Source organism: Trachypithecus francoisi, unplaced genomic scaffold (genome assembly GCF_009764315.1).
Source record: "Trachypithecus francoisi isolate TF-2019V2 unplaced genomic scaffold, Tfra_2.0 Contig00637, whole genome shotgun sequence".
Taxonomy (NCBI): Eukaryota; Metazoa; Chordata; class Mammalia; order Primates; family Cercopithecidae; genus Trachypithecus; species Trachypithecus francoisi.
The window spans coordinates 8,399-30,147 of record NW_022680783.1 but is presented as its reverse complement, the minus strand read 5'-3'; the positions used below and the strand labels follow the sequence as shown (position 1 = coordinate 30,147).

Below are 21,749 nucleotides of genomic sequence, written 5' to 3'. Positions count from 1 at the left end.
CCCGCGATATGGGGAGTAATAGCATCCCCCTCTCTCCCCCTGGCCTTATAGAAGGAGGCTGGCCCTATGTAAGTGCCCCCCAATGCCATCACAGGCTTTAATGTATTCACTTAAAGTTTTTTCCTCATTTAGATCTGCCTTTCCCTTAATAGGTCTAATTGCTGCCTGACATTCTGTATTAGCATTTTCATGAGCAAGCAGCTGAACGATCACTTTCTTGGCATGAGAATCGGAAATAGCCTTTTAAGCTGCATCCTGCAAACGGGCGATAGAATCTGGAAAAGGCTCCCTTGGACCCTGTTGAACTGTGTGAAAAGAAGGATAAGCAGTAGCAGGGTCGTGAATTTTTTCCTAGGCTCTTAGGCATGTAGTTCTGAGCTGATCAACAGCCTCATCACCTATTACCATCTGTTGATTTAGAGTACCCCATGCCTGTCCGATTCCAAGCAATTGATCAGATGTGATATTAATGGGACGTTGGGCTTGAGCATTTCTGCGTGCCTGATTTGTTGCTTCATCCGTCCACCAGGTTTTCAATTGGAGAAATTCAGAGGAGGACAGGGCGGATCGGGCTAATGCCTCCCAATCCATAGGTATTCAACGTCTGTTATAAGTCATACATTGTAACAAGGAATGAACATAAGGAGAATTTGGCCCATCTTGTCCAATTGCTTGCTTTAAGTCTTTTAATATTTTAAAAGGAAATGGCTCCCAGCATGCTTGAGCAAGTTCTCTGGGCTCCTCAGCTGGCGAAGTAATTACCAGAAACTGCCAAGCATTCAAATCCCCCATTTCTTGTACCTGGCGAATGGATGCCTGGATTGTGCCTGTGCCATAATTTGTATTTGGACAGGCTCGCAGCATTCCTTTACCATAATTAACAGGTGGGCAAGCCTGGATCATTCCCTCATCGTAATTGGCTTTTGGACAAGCCTGAAGCTTCCCTTCACCATAGTTACCGGCGGGGACTGCCACAAAGGGAGCCGCAAGGCGCATCTCAGTCTCCCACTCCAAAAATTCCTAAGACTGGCCTGGGGGTGGTCATTCCAGACCTTCCCCTAAAGGCGCAGTAGGTGGCACTGTTCCTTTTATAAGTTTTTGGAGATTAGCATACATACCCTCCCGTTTCTCGCCCTTTTTAAAACTAAACTGTCATGGTTCACTTTGCTGATAATTAGACTCCTGATTATTCAACTTTCCTATGTCATCCTGAAACTCCTCCTTCTCCTCCTCAGTGTGGAAGGGCTCCAGTGCTGTTTTAATTGCCGATTACACAGACTAAGCAGAGACGGGAATATCGTGGCCCTCTTGTTGTGCTCGTTTTAAGTCTGATCCGACTTTGTCGGATCTTTCACATTCATGGTTCCATATTCCGGGAACCAAGGAGAATACTTGTCTACCAGATGGAAAAAAGATGTGAGATTTTGGGTACTCACAATTACCCCTCCGTGGTGCAGTAACTGCTGCACAAGGCTTAAGTAATTAGCGAACTTACTTTCAGCCTGACCCATATTTTCCCCAGGTTTCCCTGGAATTCTCCGAGCACCCTACTTACCCTAGAGCTTGAAGTGAAAACCTACTTGGGAGTCCTTTTTTGGTCGTCCTCCACTTTCCACACTCTGGTGTTCCTTCACTGGATTATTTGCAGAGATTACCGGAGCCCCGTGTTGGGCACCAGAGACCAGCCTGGGCAAACAAGGGAGACCCCCGTTTCTACCAAAAAAAAAAAAAAATTTAGCCAGGTGTGGTGTCGTGCACCTGTAATCCCAGCTACTCCATGAGAAATCAGACAAAACCTGGCACCAGAGACTGATTTTCTTCTAAAATGCTTTCTCCAAAATATTTTTAAAACAAAAGGGGAAAATTGGAAAGGAAATATTTTGGGCCCCCCAAATCACTAAGATAAAGGGAAAAGTCAATTTGGGAACTGCTTAGGGCAAACCTGCCTCCCATTCTATTCAAAGTCATCCCCTGCTCACTGAGAAGAATGCATATCTTATTGCTTCCTTTGGAAAGGCTCATCGGAAACTCAGAAGAATGCAACAGTTCAATCTCTCACCTACCTGTGACCTGGAAGCCCCCCATCCTGGCTTCGAGTTGACCCACTTTTGATTCAGGTTGTACGGGATCAAACCAGTGTTCATCTTACGTATGTTGATTGATGTCTCCTGTCTCCCTAAAATGTATAAAACTGTCAGATACACTCAGTTTCTCTTCCAAGGTTTGGCATGTTAACGGTCTTGTTTTTTGTTCTGGAACTCAACTTTCTTGTTCTCCATGCCTCCTTGCCCTTAGTTACCGTAAACAACCTTCCTGTCGGTTCTAATCAATAACTCACATCTGTTCCCTTGGTTACCTGCTCTGCACCCATTTCTCCCTTCGAAACCACACGTCCCATGGTTGTAACCCACATCCCCCTTCCGCCTAACTTATTTGGGAAAATATTGACAAATAGCCAACCGGGTCAGTTTAGAGCTTGAGGTCTGGCCCCAGCCCATGCCAGAGGTAGGGATTGCCGTTAGGAATAAAAACCCCTGCTTTCCTTTGTTCTGTGTGCTCTTGCGATTATGATTCATGAGAGCAGCAGGCTTCTGCAGAAGTAAATTGCGTTGCTGAGAAAACTTTCACTTGAGTGCTGGTTTCACTATGCGGCACCGAGCATTTATCTCCAACAAAACCAAGCTGTGCTCTGACCACTTGGGCAACTGTCATCAGAACATCCTGAGGCTGTGTCATGCACAAGCATCCCCAACCTTGGCAAAATAAGCTTTCTAAATACTCTTATCCCCAAATTCTCAGGGAGACTGATTTGAATAATCATTAAACTCTGAGGCAGCACTCCAGCCTGGGCGACAGAGCAAGACTCTGTTTCAGAAAAATTAAATTAAATTAAATTAAAAACTCCGGTCTCCGGCACAGCCGACTCAGCGTGAATTACTCTTTCTCTATTGCTCTTCCCCCGTCTTGAGAAATCGGCTGTGTCTAGGTAGGGGGCAAGGTGAACCCGCTGGGCAGTTACAGAATTGTCATTATATTGCTTGCAATTTTATATCTATATAATGCACAAATAGCTATAACCTTGTATACAAGGTTAAATGTGAATGTCCTCCTTGCATGGTCAGATCTCAGCGCAGGAAGGACGCAACCGCTACAAACCGCTAGGCCAAAACGGGCATTCTGCCCTCATCCAGCCTCACGTGATGGCAATCTCTTGTCACTCAGGGCCTGAGGGGGCGGGGCCTGAAGCCCCATACAATCAGGGGCGCTGGGGTGGGGACCCTTCAATCAGGCGCGCCGCCGGAAAGAAGAGGACGGCTTCCGGGATCTGGCTGGCGAGCGCTTTGTCTCGCCTTCGCCACAGTAGTCTCTTCCTGTTAGTCTCCGCTGCTACTTCTTGGCTCTGCAAGGCCCAGGTGGCTCTGCAGCAGCCTCTGCCACCTGTGACCTGCCGGTATTGGGACATCCCTAGCTGACGCCAGATCACCCGGAAGCCGAGGAATGGTGAGTCGACTGTGCCTAGCTTCCCGAAGTGGGGAAAAGGGCTGGCTGAAACCTGCTGGAACCAGCCATCGGCTGCGGAACCTGCGGACCGAGACGCTGCAGCGCAGCCGGGCCTCAGTCCCCTTCTGTACAGGGCCGGGCGGGGCGGGCAGCGGGACCCCTGCGTCCTGTCTGTACCTGTGGGCGCCACTTCCGCCGGCCGGAGCCCTCTCGGGAGCCCCGCGCCTCCCCGACCCAGGTAGTGCGGTGACCACGGGAGGGTGATCCGGGAGAGCCCCGACTCGGTGTGCGGGGTTCCAGCGTGGGAGGAGCTGTGGTTCATGGGGCTTACAGTCCCACCTTTCTCCCCCTAAAATTAACCTGAGGCTTTGTTAAAACATTAAACGGTGTGTTTGAGCAAACGGCGATTTATAAACCGGGTACCGCAGTCATGGTTTGTGGTTTTTGGTCCACAGGAGGGGCGTAAATGAGAGGCTTTGATAAGGGTAATGAGGAAGGAAACCTTTTTTTTTTTTTGAGACAGAGTCTCTCCCTGTCGCCAGGCTGGAGTGCAGTGGTGCAGTCTCAGCTCACTGCAACCTCTGACTCCTGGGTTCTAGCGATTCTCCTGCCTCAGCCTCCCAAGTAGCTGGGCTTATAGGCGCCCACCACCACGTCCAGCTAATTTTTGTATTTTTAGTAGAGACAGGGTTTCGCCATGTTGGCCAGGTTGGTCTCGAACTCCTGACCTTAATTGATCGCCCGCCTCGGCCTCCTTAAGCGCTGGGATTACAGGCGTGAACCACCTTGGCCAAAATATTTTTCTGTTTCCAAACATTTTACATGAGAGGAAAGTGGAGAATAAATCATCTGACACTCTACTGTAAAAAAAAATTTATGCCTGTCTTCTTTTCATCTTTCCTAAGTGTACATATTACCAACATGTCTTTAGGTTGAGGTCCCCCCGTGAAAACTTTACAGGGTGTTGTGTCCTCAGCCACCCTCCTGTCTTTTCCTAGTCCTGGCATTTTAGAACTGTCTGGGGATGACACAGGATACCCACAGTGGCCATGTCTATTGGAGGGTCTAGTGAGTATCAGCCCCGGAGTCATCTCATCCCCAAGGGCAGCCTGAGGTAGGGGGTAGAGTCTCTCAGGGGAGCAGCTGGATGCTCTTGGCCTTAGAGGAATCTCCTGGTATAGTTTCATCTAAAATGGTGACCCCTTAGGGTCTTTAAAATTTTAGGACATTAAAATGAATGGACAATACTATGTAATGTCATTAAAGTTAGGTCATTAAAATTGTTCCTCCAGCCCGAGTTTTTATTCCTCAGAGACACATTGATGGTCTGCCAATTGGATGCCGATATTGACAGGAAAAGGCAGAAATGATTTCTGCTCTCTAGATTGTCTCAGACTTGTGAAGAGAGAAAAACTGTCCCAAAGGACAAGGAAAACCCACCCCAGAGAGGATGTGCAAGAACCTGAATATTAAAATGCCCTTAAGGCACACAGGAGGACAAAGAGCAGTGCCAGTGCCTCCTAGGTGGTCACTGAGTACTTTACTGAACAGGATGGGTGTCCTGAGGGATAGAATGGCCTGCCATGACACTTAGAAAGGTCCGTGTTGGAGTCAGCACTGCCTCTCCCTGAGTTTGTTACCTTGAAAAAGTTTGTCCGCTTATTTGAGTTTCAGTTTTTCATTGACTGTAAAATACATTTTGTCAGTACAGCTTGAAAGATAAAAATACTATTTCCAAAGAGGCAAGGTAAAATGATGTATTTTATTTGCTAAAAATTCGTATTTATTTCTTACCCAGAGTGAGTGTAGTAAGTTTTAAAGGTCTGTTCTTTTTAAGGGTAATTTCAAATGGAATTGTAGGACTTAGCTTTGTAAATGCTACTGGTGAAATAAAAGTGTGATAGATAAATTGATGATTTACAAAGATTCACCAAAATGTCAGTTCCCCTCTTGTAGCATGGTGAAGAATTTATGACAGTGGACACGTCTGCATCCTCTTATCTGGATATCTGACGGGTTTTTTTGTTGTTTTTTGTTTTTTTTTTGTTGTTTTTTTTTTTGGAGACGCTGTCTTACTCTGTAGCCCAGCTGGAGTGCAGTGGCACCATCTCTGCTTACTGCAACCTCCGCCTCCCGGATTCAAGTGATTCTCCTGTGTCAGCCTCCTGAGTAACTGGGATTATAGGCACCCACCACCACACCCAGCTAATTTTTGTATTTTTAGTAAACAGGGGGTTTTAGGCCTGGCACGGTGGCCCATGCCTGTAATCCCAGCACTTTGGGAGGCCAAGGTGGGCGGATCACGAGGTAAAGAGTTCCAGACCAGCCTGGCCAACATGGTGAAACCCTGTCTCTACTAAAAATACAAAAAAATTAGCTGAGCGTGGTGGCAGGCACCTGTAATCCCAGCTACTCGGGAGGCCGAGGCAAGAGAACTGGTTGAACCCGGGAGGTGGAGGTTGCAGTGAGCCAAGATCTTGCCACTGTACCCCAGCCCAAGCAACAATGCGAGACTCTGTCTCAAAAAACAAACAACAAAAAGATGGGGTTTTGCCATGTTGGCCAGGCTGGTCTCAACCTCCTGACCTCAGGTGATCACCCGCCTCAGCCTCCCAAGGTGCTGGGATTACAGGCGTGAGCCACCACGCCCGGCCCACTCTATTTTCTTTTTATTCCTAAATTTTAACATGTTTGAGTTTGTCTGTTCCTTTATCACTTTTTTCTTACATAAAAAAAATTCTGCCTAATACTTCGTAAAAAAAAAAACAAAAAATCTTCCTGTGACTTCTGAAAGTGTTCTGGTTTTATCTTTCATATTTGAATATATAATAAGTTGATTATTGTTCACGGAATAGAGAAGAATGCAATGCATTTTCCCAAGTAGATGCCAGCCTGGTTTGCCTCATATTTTGAAGTGCATGTGATTTTCTATTCTACAGTGCCTACTCTATCGTTCATCAACTTTTCATATAATATAAATGCGCGGTCATTAAGACTTTTTTTCCCCTTGGTCTGCTTGCTCATCTCTCTGCTAATACTGTGCTGTCCTGAATATTTTCGTTTGAAAATCTTAGAAATGTGTTAGACAAGCCATCACTCTTTTTTTAGATGACTAAAAATCATTAGACATTTGTCATTTTTACTATGTATGAAAAAGTAGTTTTTCTTGCCTAAAAAAAACCTGATTTGGGAATTTATGTGATTTCATAGGAATAGCATCTGGAAGTGGTGACATTAATGTCATTTTAAAAAACATGTGTAATATTTCCTCTTATTCCTTTCTGCCTTGACATTGTGCAATAGAAATTTTAAAAATTGTTTTATTAGTATTGTTAAGTATCAATTACTGGTTTTATTTGCTACTCAATTAAATTTAATAAGCCTATTCTCTCTTGATGTAATCACATGGAATGGGTTCAACTCCCCAGTTAACAAGTGACAGCACATGTAAAATATTGTCTACCAGGGAAACTCATTGAACAATTAGTGTTCAGACTGTGTTTTGGTGTCTGGTTCCATAAGCACCACTGCAGTGACACAAAATAATAGACCTTCAGCAGAAAAAGTTTTGACAAATATATTGCATAAGCCATTTAGGTGCAGTGAGTCATTCTTATTACTTGGGTTGGTGGAATCCCTTTCAAAATGTAAGTTACTAATACAAACAAAGATTGAACTTTGCAAGCAGGCATTTTTAAGAATAGGTAGTCTCAGGACTGATAATAATAATTCACTTATGCACATCAGGTAGGACTTTATTATGACAGATGCTAGAGATGTACAAAGTGGAGTTTAAAGGTAACTCCTAGCAGCACATCTTACTCCCTGGATTCTCTAATGAGATGGGTGTTTCTACTTTGCTGTTGCCTTTTTGAATAGTTCAATTCTAGCATTAGTACTGCTGTATGTGAGGGAGTATGTGTGAACAGAGTAAGTGTTGTGACAATCAAGTCATAGAATAAATGCTTGGAAATTTTAGAATCACGTAAACAGCTTATGAATTGAGTACAGATTCCCAGTGCTGTCAGTCTCACCCATCCTTCTATCCACATATGTGGAATGTTCTAGAACTCTGTGGCGTTTGAGGATGTGGCTGTGAACTTTACCTAGGAGGAATGGGCTTTGCTAGATTCTTCTCAGAAGAATCTCTACAGAGAAGTGATGCAGGAAACCTGCAGGAACCTGGCTTCTGTAGGTAAGAATGACAACACATTTCACTTAATTACAGAAGTATTTCCCTATCATCAGTGCTATTTGTGATTTGGAATGTGGCAAGGGAATGATTTGGTGAATAAATCAGGCATGGGCACTGTGTACAATGAACATTAAATCTAGTAATGTTTCTATAGTTTGTAATAATTCATGATAATTTTGTGGGTCTGCATTTTAGGAAACAAATGGAAAGACCAGAATATTGAAGATCACTTCGAAAAACCTGGGAAAGGTATAAGATAATTTGCACTGAGAAGAGGAAATAAAGTCCTCTGAAGGAATAAAGTCCTCTGAAGGAATCTTAGCATGTCATGAACTTAAAAACAAGCAATCAAAACAAATAAGAGTTGCTTGAAATTTATTTCTTTTTAGAAAAATTTCACCCAAAATGTAGCGTACTTCAGTGTAGCAGTCAGTGTTTGGAAAACAGTTTACTTGAAAATAGTACTACAAAATTGTGTATATGAATGTTCCTATTTTGGTCATAGCCATGTAGGTGGTAGCTGTGTTTTCAGTAGTAACCCATTTACTTTAAAATAATTCAGTCATGGCAAAAAAAAAAAAAAAATGCATTTTCCGTGGTATTGGTGGCGGTGTAAGTCCAAGACCTATTAATAAGTAGAAAGTTATTAAAGCAACCAATAATAACGTGCTTGTCATTTTTTTACAGAAATCATGTGGTACAGAGACTGTGTGAAAGCAAAGAAGATAGTCAGTATGGACAAGTTGTCAGCCAAATTCCAAATCTTGATCTGAATGAGAACATTTCTACTGGATTAAAACAATGTGAATGCAGTATTTGTGGAAAAGTCTTTGTACGTCATTCCCTCCTTAACAGGCACATCCTAGCTCACTCAGGATACAAATCATATGGAGAGAAGCACTATAAATGTGAACAGTGTGGGAAATTCTTCATTTCTGTTCCTGTGCTAGAAGACACATGATAATGCACAGTGGAAATAGAGCTTATAAATGTACGATACGTGGGAAAGCTTTTTATTTTCTCAATTCAGTTGAAAGACATCAGAGAACTCACACAGGAGAAAAACCCTGTAAATGTAAACAATGTGGTAAAGTGTTCACTGTTTCCGGTTCTTGTCTAATACATGAACGAACTCACACTGGAGAGAAACCCTACGAATGTAAGGAATGTGGGAAAACATTCAGATTGTCTTGTTCTTTTAAGACGCATGAAAGGACTCACTGGAAAAAGACCCTATAAATGTACCACATGTGATAAAGCCTTCAACTGTTCCACTTCCCTTCGTGACCATGGAAGCATTCATACTGGAGAGAGACCCTATGAATGTAAACAATGTGGCAAAGCCTTTAGTCAGTTGAGTTCCCTTTGTAACCATAGAACTACTCATACTGGAGAGAAACCCTATGAATGTGAACAATGTGACCAAGCCTTCAGTCGCCTCAGTTCCCTTCACCTCCAGGAAGGAATTTATACTGGAGAAAAACCCTATGAATGTAAGAGATGCGGAAAAGCCTACACTAGTTCCGGTCACCTTACTCGCCATGAAAGAAGTTGTGATATAGAGGCTGGGTGTGGTGACTCAGCCTCTTAATCCCAGCACTTTGGGAGGCCAAGGTGTGTGTATTGCTTGAGCCCAGGAGTTCGTAACCAGCCTGGATTAAAACAATGTGAAACAACCTGGGCAACATGGTGAAACCCTGTCTCTACAAAAAATAAAATAATGCCAGGTGTGGTGGCTCACGCCAGCTACTTGGGAGGCTGAGGCAGGAGAATGGCGTGAACCCAGGAGGCGGAGCTTGCAGTGAGCCGAGATCGCACCACTGCACTCCAGCCTGGGCGACAGAGCAAGACTCTGTCTCAAAAAAAAAAGAAAGAAAATAATTAGCTGGGCATGGTGGCACATTTCAGTTGTCTTAGTTCTTTTTCAAGGACATAAAAAGCCACGGGGGTTGAGGGGAAGCCCTGTGCGTGCGGATCACAAGGTCAGGAGATCGAGACCGTCCTGGCCAACTTGGTGAAACCTCGTCTCTACTAAAAATACAAAAATTAGCTGGATGTGGTAGCATATGCTTGTAATCCCAGCTACTCAGGAGGCCGAGGCAGGAGAATCACTTGAACCCAGGAGGCGGAGGTTGCAGTGAGCCGAGATTGTGCCACTGCACTCCAGCCTGGCAACAGAGTGAGACTCCATCTCAAAAAATAAATAAATAAATAAAGCCCCTTGAATGTAAGAAATGTGGTAAAACATTTACTCTTTCCCATTCCCTCATAAACATGAAAGAGCTCACACTGCAGAGAAACCTTAAGAATGTAGGAAATGTGGTCAAGCCTTCAGATTTTCCTGTTTTTGAAGATTTGGGAGGACTCAGAGTGGTGAAAAGCCTTTTAAATTTAAATTGTGGTAAGGCCTTCGGTTGTGTTAGTTCCATTTGAAGACATCAGCTCATTCCTGAGAAAAACCCTATGAATGTCCAGAATGTGGGAATGTTTCATTTCTGTCATACCCACTCAAGGACATATGAAAATGCACACTGTAGCTGGCTGGACCTTGTAAATACAAGAACGTACACAGGATTAAAACTCTAATAGTTTAGAAACTGCAAGAATATTTTCAGTTTTAACATTTACTTGAAAAGTCTTGTGAAAACTCCCACTGGAAAGAAGTTCTATAAGTGAAGCTTTTCTAATTTGGAAAGCCTGATGCAAATTAGTTATTGTGCAGTGCTTGAAAAAAATGTATGAAATGTTACACAAGTTACAAGTATATTGTTTGTATCAGTGGCTCATTCTTAAAGAGTCTTGAATATGCATTTCACCTTGTTTTGCAGGGAAACCTTGAGATGAGAGTTCTGTAAATGCTCTTTAAGCAGTAGTACTTGAATTTCATAGATGATGATATTTTCTTAAGTTTGTTGGTAGAATTTTTGTCTATTCATCTGTTAATGTGCTGGATTCATGGTTGAATTTTGATTTTTTTTAATATGCAGGTAAGTTTAATTTTTTTATTTCATTATTTTTTTTTTTGAGATGGAGTCTCACTCTGTTGCCCAGGCTGGAGTGCAGTGGTGTGATCTCAGCTCACTGCAACCTCTGCCTCCTGGGTTTAAGTGATTCTCCTGCCTCAGCCTCCCGAGTAGTTGGGACTACAGGTGCCCACCACTACGTCCAACTAAATGTTTGTATTTTTAGTAGAGATAGGGTTTTGCCATGTTGGCTGGTCTTGAACTTCTGACCTCATGATTTGCCCGCCTTGGCCTCCCAAAGTGCTAGGATTACAGGCATGAGCCACTGCACCTGGCCAGGTAAGTTCCATTTGTATGTATTGTCCTGTGATTAATGGACCAGTGAATAATGATTGTGAATTGTTGGGATTGTCTTACTAGCCTCATTTGGCAAATTTTGATTATCCCTTGTCCATTATACACATTGCACCTTTTTTTATTAAAGGAAAAATGACTCTTGATGTAAAGATGTTTATTTTTTGCTAATGAGTTGCTGTTAATTCCTAAATACATAAAGTTTACCATAGAGTATCATCTCATGAGTTCTTTGCATTTGTTTTACTTTATTCTTCATTATTTCTGTCTGTTATTTGGATCGTTCACTTTGAATGAAAGAGAGAGAACTGTGATAGGACAATATGTTGTAACCAATCTGAGGGAGGAAGCATTCAGTCTCTCAGTCACGTATGATAGCGTTGGGCTTTTCATCGAAGCCTTTGGTATTGTAGTAGATAGTATTACACCATTATGGTATGATAGTTTATATATTGTATTTTACAATATTACAGTCTTACCAGTCAGTGTCACATGATTCAGTTCCCTACCAGCCAACAGACAAACCAATCACATACCCCTGTAGGAGCAAAGGAACATCCTCGGCCGGGCGCGGTGGCTCACACCTGTAATCCCAGCACTTAGGGAGGCCGAGGCGGGCGGATCACGAGGTCAGGAGATCGAGACCATCCTGGCTAACACGATGAAACCCTGTCTCTACTAAAAATACAAAAAATTAGCTGGGCGTGGTGGTGGGTGCCTGTAGTCCCAGCTTCTAGGGAAGCTGAGGCAGGAGAATGGCGTGAACCCGGGAGACGGAGCTTGCAGTGAGCCGAGATCACACCACTGCACTCCAGCAAGGGTGACAGAGTGAGATTCTGTCTCAAAAAAAGGAATATCCTCACTTTTTTAATGCTATACCACTCTCTGCTCCCAAGTTAATTCCTGTTTGGACCTGTGGGAGCTTACACCATCCTCCTATATGTAATTAATAACTGATGTCTGGCTTATCTGTTTAGTAATAGATGTTATGTTTAACGGTGCCGTTAAACGTAGGGTACTCATTCCTTCCTCACCAGTGGGGTGTATGAGACGCTATTGAAATGATTGGCAACACAAATGGAATGGACCAGCCCTCATGCAGAACACCTGCTCATCTTGACCTACCTGCTGTCGGCTGACGGTTCTGTAATACATCAGCAGTCACCTGGGTTAGAACCGTGAGCTGACAATGGGCCTTCCCTTTGGTCTGCACAGTGTTTTGTGGTCTTCAGGTGTTGTCATCTTCTCCCACACTAAAATGCTCTCATCTCCTAGACATGAATGTTTAATTGCACCCCAGCATGACATCTGGCCTGTGCTTAGCAGGCAATTTTGAGGTCTTGGCTTATTAATGCACAAAAGCACAGCACATAAGCCAACACTTAAGTCCTAATTAGCAAGAATCAAGCTGTATCTCTGCAGTCCCTGCATCTACTCTGGTCACCATCTCTGTATGCTTAGGGCAGCCATGTGAACATTATTAATTATAAAGACAATAGTTATTATGTAGGCAGGAGTAATGGCCTTGTTTGTTTCTTCTGCTGCTGCTCCCCTTACTGCTGTCCCATACACTCTCCTGATGAGGTGTACATCTATGGTGCCTCATGGTTCAGGCACTGATGAGTAAAGAAAATGGGAAGAAGGAGTTTGATATTAGCCCCTACCAAAGCATATGAAGAAACAGCTCAGCTGCTTTCATTGAAAAATTCCTAGCCAGTGTGTGGGCTTTTCTTATCACTGCTGCTTATCGGCATGTCAAAAGTCTAATCTTCGGACTGCAAAGCTTGACTTCTTTAGACATAATGGCCTTACTGCATGTGGAGCCAACCCCAGGAAGATGGAGTGGCACTCTCTGGAGGACTAGGTGGTCTCCTCCAATGTGGGTTGATGGGCTTCTGAACTCTTTCCTTTAACCATGCAGAGAGTCTACACTGCCAGTGATCATGCGCCGCAACTCTATAGATGTAGAAACTCAAAATATTCAAAATATTCTGAAACAGTTTCCGTTGAAAGGAAAGAGAAAAGCAGTCAGGTGCCACGCTCCAGTCAAGAGAACTAGTAGATGGCTCACAAGAACACTCTGTCGCTACTGTCTGTGCCTCTGGCACAACAAATATCCTGATCCTTCATTTTTAAGGGTGCAGGGCCATTTTCCTCCCTTTCTTACTGGTAGTTCTCAAGATAACTGTATGATGTGCTGGGAATGCAATATCCTGATAATCAGGTGACATTGGTCAGAACAGTGCAGGCTCTGTTATAGTCCCTGCTCGAAACAGAATGGCCTTTAACGCTTGTGTCCAGCAAACCACATCCTGGGAGAAAACCCAAGGTGGGCTGCTTTCTGGGGTCCCTCAGTTGTAGTGCAAGTGAAACATTTACAGTCAAAACTCCATCCATCTGCTCTGGGTAGCTTTCCTGATCTTGTGGTAGCAGTTCATATTGAATCTTAGACTTCTGTTGTCTTTTGTTTGCTATTTGTAAGTAATAAATTCACTTCATGGAATTTATGTATGAATGTGTTTGGTCTCATTGTACTCAGAAAAGTTGGTAGCCATTGCACAGTGAACCCGCTTCATAATTGGTGAAAACACCTGTGGCCCCCTTGTGCCACAGCAAGGAAGTTAATTCAGCCAAACATAAACTTCATGTTTGTAAAACCCTGTAGCACAATTATTACCATGTGGGAGGCCTTTAACAATGGTGATGCTGATTTGAAGAACTCTGAAGGAAGAAATTTACGCAAATGGGTTGAGTACACGGGATTCCCTCCTAACTTAAAGCAACCCTTACTCCCCTCTGCCTAAAAAGAGTGGAGAGGCCAGGTGCGGTGGCTCAGGCCTGTAATCCAAACACTTTGGGAGGCCGAGGTGGGCAGATCACCAGGTCAGGGGTTCAAGACAGCCTGACCAACATGGGGAAATCACATCTCTACTAAAAATACGGAAATTAGCAGGGTGTGGTGGCGGGCACCTGTAATCCCAGCTACTTGGGAGGCTGAGGCAGGAGAATCGCTTGAACCTGGGAGGCAGAGGTTGCAGTGATTCGAGACCATGCCACTGCACTACAGCCTGGGTGACAGGGCAAGACTCCATCTCAGGAAAAAAAAAAAAGAAAAAAAAAAGTGGATAAGAACTGAAACAGGTTTAAAATTTCGCCTAATTGGAAATGCAAAGTTTACAAAAATAATATTTAAAATTAAAGGTTAAATGAGTGCTCATTGAATTTTATGCCTCCACAAAATAGGCTGTGAATTAACTTCAACATTTGTTGAAAGCCACCAAAGTTGGGAAGCCTTCGTGTCTGAAATTCACATGTGGCTCAAATAAGAATTATACCTGGGGATACCCCGAAGTTTAAATATGATATCCCCTATGATATTATGAGGAATTATTGTACATAAAACAGGTTGTCCTCCTTTAACTCTGAAAATCATATTATCTTGCCTAAATTCTCCATAACGCATCACTCTGCAGTATCCTATAGTGGACATACGTTTCCTGACCAATGAGCACTAAACTTAAGTGTGTGCGACTCACATATGTTCTTATCAAAATGGAAATCCCCGAATCCCACCAGTTAGAATAACATGAGAGAATGTCAGATTTTTGGAATATAGAAGTTTTCTGTAAGGTTATTAGGTATCAATTCCATTTTATTAATAGATATAAATATATTTAGATTACCTATTTCTCCTGTGTTTCAGTATTAATAGATTGTGTCTTTTAATTCATCCAGTTGGTCTAAGTTACCAAGTTTGTGGGTTATGGAGATTGTAATATTCTTTATTATTTTCTCATCCATGGGCTTTCTGATATAAAGGCCTCTTTTAATTCTTATATTATTAGGTTAGTGCAAAAGTAATTGTGGTTTTGGACCATGAATTTTAAATTTTTATAACTAGGCTGCAACACATCTTTATTAATCAAACTAGAACCCATTACAATGGGCTGGGCGCAGTGGCTCACACCTGTAATCCCAGCACTTTGGGAGGCTGAGGCGGACGGATCAGGAGGTCAGGAGTTTGAGACCAGCCTGACCAACGTGGTGAAATCCAGTCTCTACTAAAAATACAAAAGTCAGCTGGGCATGGTGGCATGTGCCTGTAATCCCAGCTACTCAAGAGGCTGAGGCAGGAGAATCTCTTGAACCCAGGAGGCAGAAGTTGCAGTGAGCTGAGATTGCACCTTTGCACTCTGGCCTGGGCGACAGAGTGAGACTTTATATATATATAAAAAAAGAAACCATTACAATGAACACATTTTTGCCAATGAGAAATAAACTTGTTTATTCCATGCTTCCAGGGTTCGATGAACTCTTGGAAAGCATTTTCTGCATCCTGCTGGTTGTGTGTTTTCCCTGCAAAAAGTTTTCAAGATGCTTAAAGAAGGGGTAGTTGGTTGGCGAGAGGTCAGATGAATATGGCAGATGAGGCAAAACTTCATAGCCCAGTCTATTCAACTTTTGAAGCCCTGGTTGTATGACATGTCGTCAGACATTGTGGAGAACTGGGCCCTTCCTGTTGACCAGTGCCGGCTCCAGGTGGTGCAGTTTTCCATGCATCTCATCAATTAGCTTGGCATACTTCTCAGAAGTAATGATTTCACCAGGATTCAAAAACTGTAGTGGATCAGAAGACTGGCAGCTGACCACCAAACAGTGACCATGACCTTTTTTTGGTGCAAGTTTCACTTGGGAAGTGGTTTGGAGCTTCTTCTCAGTCCAATTACTGAGCTGGCTGTTGTGTGAAATTCAATTTTTCGTGGCATGTCACAATCTGATCAAGAAATGGTTCATTGTTGTTTCATAGAATAAGAGAAGATGACACTTCAAAAGAATGATTTTTAAAATATTTGGTCAGCTCATGCGGCACCCACTTATCAAGCTTTTTCAGCTTTCCAATAGGCTTCAAATGCCGGATGACCGTAGAATGGTCGACATTCAGTTCTTCGCCAACTTCTTGTGTAGCTGTAAGAGGATCGAATTCAGTGGTTGCTCTCAATTGGTTGTTATCAACTTCCGGTGGCTGCCCACTATGCTCCTCATCTTCAAGGCTCTCGCCTCCTTTGCAAAACTTCTTAAACCACTGTGCTGTACGTTAATTAGCAGTTCCTGGACCAAATGTGTTGATGCTGTGAGTTGTCTCCCCTGCTTTAGGACCCATTTTGAACTTGAATAAGAAAGTCGCTTGAATTTGCTTTTTGTCTGACATCATTTCCGTAGTCTAAAATAAAAAAGTAATAAGTCATTAGCAAAAAAAAAAAAAAAGGCAAGAAATTCCCATTGAAATGATGTATACCATAACCACATTTATTTAAGAGAGTATTCCAGTATCAAACAGCAAATTCCAAGAATGCAAAAACTGACATTACTTTTGTACTCACCTTATAGTAATTTGTGTGATTTCTTTTTTTCTTTGTTAGCCTGGCTTGATAGTTACCAATTTTGTTGATCTTTATGAAGAAACAGCGATTGTTCTATTGAGTTCTTCTGTTGATTTTCTGTTTTCAGTGCCATTGACTTGTCATCTTGTTTTTATTTCTTTTGAGTGAATTTGGTTTATATTGTTCTTTTTTCTTTTCTTTTTTTTTTTTTTTTGAGACGGAGTCTTGCTCTGTCGCCCAGGTGACCTCGCTCTGTCGCAGGAGGTAAGGAGATCGAGACCATCCTGGCTAGCATGGTGAAACCCTGTCTCTACTAAAAATACAAAACATTAACTGGGCGTGGTAGCAGGCGCCTGTAGTCCCAGCTACTCGGGAGGCTGAGGCAGGAGAATGGCATGAACGCAGGAGGTGGAGCTTGAAGTGAGCCAAAATCTCGCCACTGCACTCCCTCCAGCCTGGGTGATGGAAAAATATCAAAGAAGGTGTGTACATCACTTGTGATATTGAGAGTAATGTAATGCTCCCCTCACCTGGATATGAGAAATAATATCATGGGGGTGGTTTGGGAGTAATATTATTTTCTGCCCCCATATCGCGAGGGGTGCCCACCCCGCCTGTTATGTTGATCCTTATATCCAGAGGGGAGAGGATGATATTACTACCAATATTGAAGAAGTGTACACGCCCCCTGAGATACTGTTCCTAACATCCACATTGGGAGAGGATGATATTACTCCCAATATCATAGGGAAGTGCACACCCCACCTGTGATATTATTCCTGCTATCCAGAATAAGAGAGAATGATATTACTCCGAAAAGTGCAGGGGTTGTCCACCTACCATGGGATATTGTTCTTAATAGCTAAAGGGAAAGAAGATAATATTACTCCTTATACTGCAGGAGGTGTGCACTCACCTGTGACATTGTTCCTAATATCCAGGGAGGGAGAGCATGATATTACTACCAATCTTGCCATGGGTGTACACCCACTCTGTGATATTGCTCCTAATATCCCGGGGGTAGAGTGTGACAGTACTCCCAATATAACAGCGAGTGTACATCCACCCGGGAATATTACTCATCATATTCAGGGAAGGAGAAAATGATATTACTCTCAATATGGCACATAGTGTACAACCCTTCCATCATATTGTTCCTAATATCAGGAGTGGTAGAGGATGATATTACTTTCAATGTTGCAGGCTGTGTACACCCAGCCTGTGATATTGTTCCTACTATCCACTAAGGGAGAGAATGATATTACTCACCATATAGTAGGAGGTGTACACTCACGCTGGAATATTGTTCCTAATATCAAGAGGGGTTGGGGAGAGGTTGATATTACTCTCAATGTACATCTCCCCTGCGATACTGTTGTTAACCTTCAAAGGAGGAGAGGAGGACATAACTCCAGATATCGAAGAAAGTGTAAACCCTCCTGTGATATTGTTCCTAATATCCGGAAGGGGAGAAGAGGATATTGCTCCCCGTATTACAGGGGGTGTACATCCACTCTGTGTTATTTTTCCTAATATGTAGGGGGGAAGAGGATAATAGTATTCCCAACATGGCAGGGCATGTACACCCACCTGTGAGATTGTCCTTAATATTCAAAGGCAGAGGGGATGATACTACTCCCAATATTGCAGAAAGTGTGCAACCCCCAGTGATATTGTTCCCATCATCCAGGAGAGTAGAGGATGATATTACTTTTCATAACACGGAAGGTGTAACCGCAGGCAGGGATATTGTTCCAAATTTCAACATGGGAGAGGATGATATGACACACAATATGACAGAGAGTATGTACAATCCTGTGATATTGTTCTTAACATGAAGGGTGGGGAGAGGATGTATTTTTCCGAATGCCGCAGAGGGTGTATACCCGTCTGGAAATAGTTCCCAATTGCGAGAGGGGGAGATGCTATTACTCAAAGTATCATAAACACGCTGTGGGACCACCGTGGATCGTAATATTCAGGTGGGGAGAAGAGTGTGATATTACTCCCCACCTCGCAGGGAGTGTCCATGTCCCCGGATATTACGACGGTGTACACCACTTGTGTTTTTCCTAATAGCCAGTGTGTAGAGGATGACATTACTCAAAGTATCGCAGTGGCTGTGCATCCAATACAATATTCGCAGGAGGTGTAGAGAGGATGTACCCCTCTGCTATATGGTTCATAACATACAAGAGGGGAGATGACGGTACTTCCAATATCGCAGCGGGTGTACCCCCTCTGTGGTATGTTTCATAATATAAAAGGGGGGAGAAGACGTTACTCCCAGTATTGTAGGTGGTGCACCCCCTCTGTGATACAGTTCGTAATATCCGAGAAAGGAGATGAGGTTACTCCCAATATCGCAAAGGGTGTGCTCCCTCTGTGATACAGTTCGTAATATGCAAGGAGGGAGATGATGTTACTCCCAATATTGCAGAAGGTGTACACCCTCTGTGATATGGTTAATAATATCCAAGAAGGGGAATAACGTTACTCCAAATATTGCAGGTTATGTATCCCCTCTGTGATATGGTTCGTAATATCCAATAGAGGAGATGACGTTACTCCCAATATCTAAGGAAGTGTACACATTCTGTGATATGGTTCGTAATATCCAAGGGGGGAAATGACGTTCACCCAATATTGCACAAGGTGGACCCCTTCTGTGATATTGTTCATAATATGCAGGGGGGAAGATGATGTTTCTCCCAACATTTCAGGGGGTGGACTTCCTCTGTCATATTGTTCATAATATTCAAGAAGGGAGATGATGTTACACCCAATATCAAAGGGGGTGTACCCCATCTATGATTTTGTTCATAATATCCAAGGGGGAGATGGTGTTACTACCAATATCACAGGGGGTGTACACCCTCTGTGATATTGTTAGTAAAATCCAAAAGAAGACATGATGTTGCTCCCAATATAGCAAAGGTGTACCCTCTCTGTGTTATTGTTCGTAATATCCAAGGGAGGAAATTTTGTTACTCCTAATATTGTAGAGGGTGTATCCTCTCTGTAATATTGTTCATAATATCCAAGCGGGAAATGATATTACCCCCAATATTGCAGGGGTTAGAATCCTCTGTGATATTGTTCATAATATTCAAAAGAAGATATGATGTTACTACCAATATCGCAGAGGGGTGTACACCCTCTGTTATATTGTTTGTAATATCTAAGGAGGGAGATGAGGTTATGCCCAGTATCACAGAGGGTGTACCCACTCTGTGAAAATGTTCATAATATCCAAATAAGGAGATGATGTTACTCCCAATATCGCAGGCAGTATACCCCCTCTGTAATATTGTTCATAAAATTCAAGGGTGGAGATAGTGTTTCCCCCAATATAACAGTGAGGGTGTACTACAATAATTGGATATTATTGGTAAGATCCAATGCAGCTGATGATGTTACTCTCCATATTGCAGGGGTGGGGGTAGCCCCTCTGTTATATTTTTCGTAATATCTAAGGGGGAAGATGATGTTACTCCCAATATGTACCCCCTCTGTGATATCGTTTGTAATATTCAGGAGGGAGACTATGTTACTCTCAATATCGCAGGGGGTGCACCCACTCTGTGATATTGTTCATAATATTTAAGGGGGGAGATAAAGTTACTTCGAATATCACAGGAAGTGTACCCCCTCTATGATACTGTTTATGATATCTAAAGTAGGAGATGATATTACTCCCAATATCGGAAAGGGTGTACTCCCTCTGTGACATTTTTCATAATATCCAAGGGGGGAGATGATATTACTTCCAGTATTGTAAACATCCTGTGTGTACACCCTCTGTTACATTATTTTGTAATATCCAAGTGGGGAGAGGATGATATTACTCTTAATATCACAAGAGGTATACATCCCGTGTGATATTGTTCATAATTTCCTAGGGGGAAGAGGAAGATATTACCCCCCACTATCGCAGGAGATGCACACCCCCTGTGATATTATTTGTAATATCCAGGGGGGAAAGGGATGATATTACCCCCAATATCGCAGAAAGCATACACTTCCTGTGATAATGCTCATAATATCTGGGGGGGAGTATAATGTTACCCCAATATCACCGTGGATGTTCACCTTCCTGTGATGTTGTTTGTAAAATCCAGAAAGGGAGAGGATGATATTACCCCCAATATCACAGGGGGTATACACTGCAATATCATTCATAAGATCCAAAAAAAGAGGATGATATTACCCCCAATATCGCAGGCATTGTACACACCCTCTGGGATATTTTTCATAATATCCGGGGAGGGAGAGGATAATATTACTCCAATATGGCAGGAAGTGTACAGCCCGTTGTGATATTGTTCATAATATCTGGGGAGAGAGGATGATATTACCCCCAATATGGCAGAGAGTGTACACCCCCTGTGATATTGTTCCTAATATACAGGGTGGAGAGGATTATATTACCCACAATGCTGCAGGGGTGTACAGGCCCCTGTGATATTGTTTGTAATATTTAGTGGAGGAGAGGATGACATTACTCACTATATCGCATGGGGTGTACACTCTTCTTTTATATTGTTCATAATATCCAGGGGTAGAGAGGATGATATTATCCTCAATATTGCAGGGGGTGTACACCCCCCTGGGATACTGTTTGTAATATTCGGGGGGGAGAGGATGATATTACCCCCAATATCGAAGGGGATGTACAATCCCCTGTGATATTGTTTGCAATATCCAGGGGGGTAGGGGATTATATTACCTCCAATATCCCGTGGGGCGTACAATCCCCTGTGATGTTGCTCATGATATTTTGGAAAAGAGAGGATGATATTACCCTCAATATCGCAGGAGGTGTGCAATCCTCTGTGATATTGTTCATAATATTCAGGGAGGGGGGAGACAATGATATTACCTTCAATATCACAGATTGTGTACACCCCCTGTGTTATAGTTCATAATATACAGGAAAATAGAAGATGATATTACACCCAATATTATAGGGAATATACACCACCCTGTGTTATTGTTTGTAATATCCGGGGTTGGAGAGGATGATATTACCTTTAATATTACAGGCGGTGTACACCCTCTGTAATTTTATTCATAGTAACAAAAAGGGAATATACTATTACTCTGAATATCGCAGGGAATGTACACCCTCTGTATTGTTATTCATAATAACCAAGGGGAGAGATAATATTATTCCTTATATCGCAAGGGGTGTACACGCTTTTTGGTATTATTTCTAATATCCAGTGGGGGGACATGATATTACTTCTGATCTCGCAGGGGGTTTACACTCTCTGTGATATTATTCGTAATATCCAAGGTTATATTACTCCTAATATCGCAGGGGGTACATTCTCTGTGGTATTATTCATAATA

At 42.7% G+C, this 21,749-nt stretch overlaps 1 pseudogene; it reads left to right on the top strand.

Annotated features, from left to right (window-relative positions):
- Positions 1-3,498: 3,498 nt before the first annotated feature.
- LOC117087265 lies at positions 3,499-9,327 on the top strand (annotated as a pseudogene).
- The last annotated feature ends 12,422 nt before the right edge of the window (positions 9,328-21,749 follow it).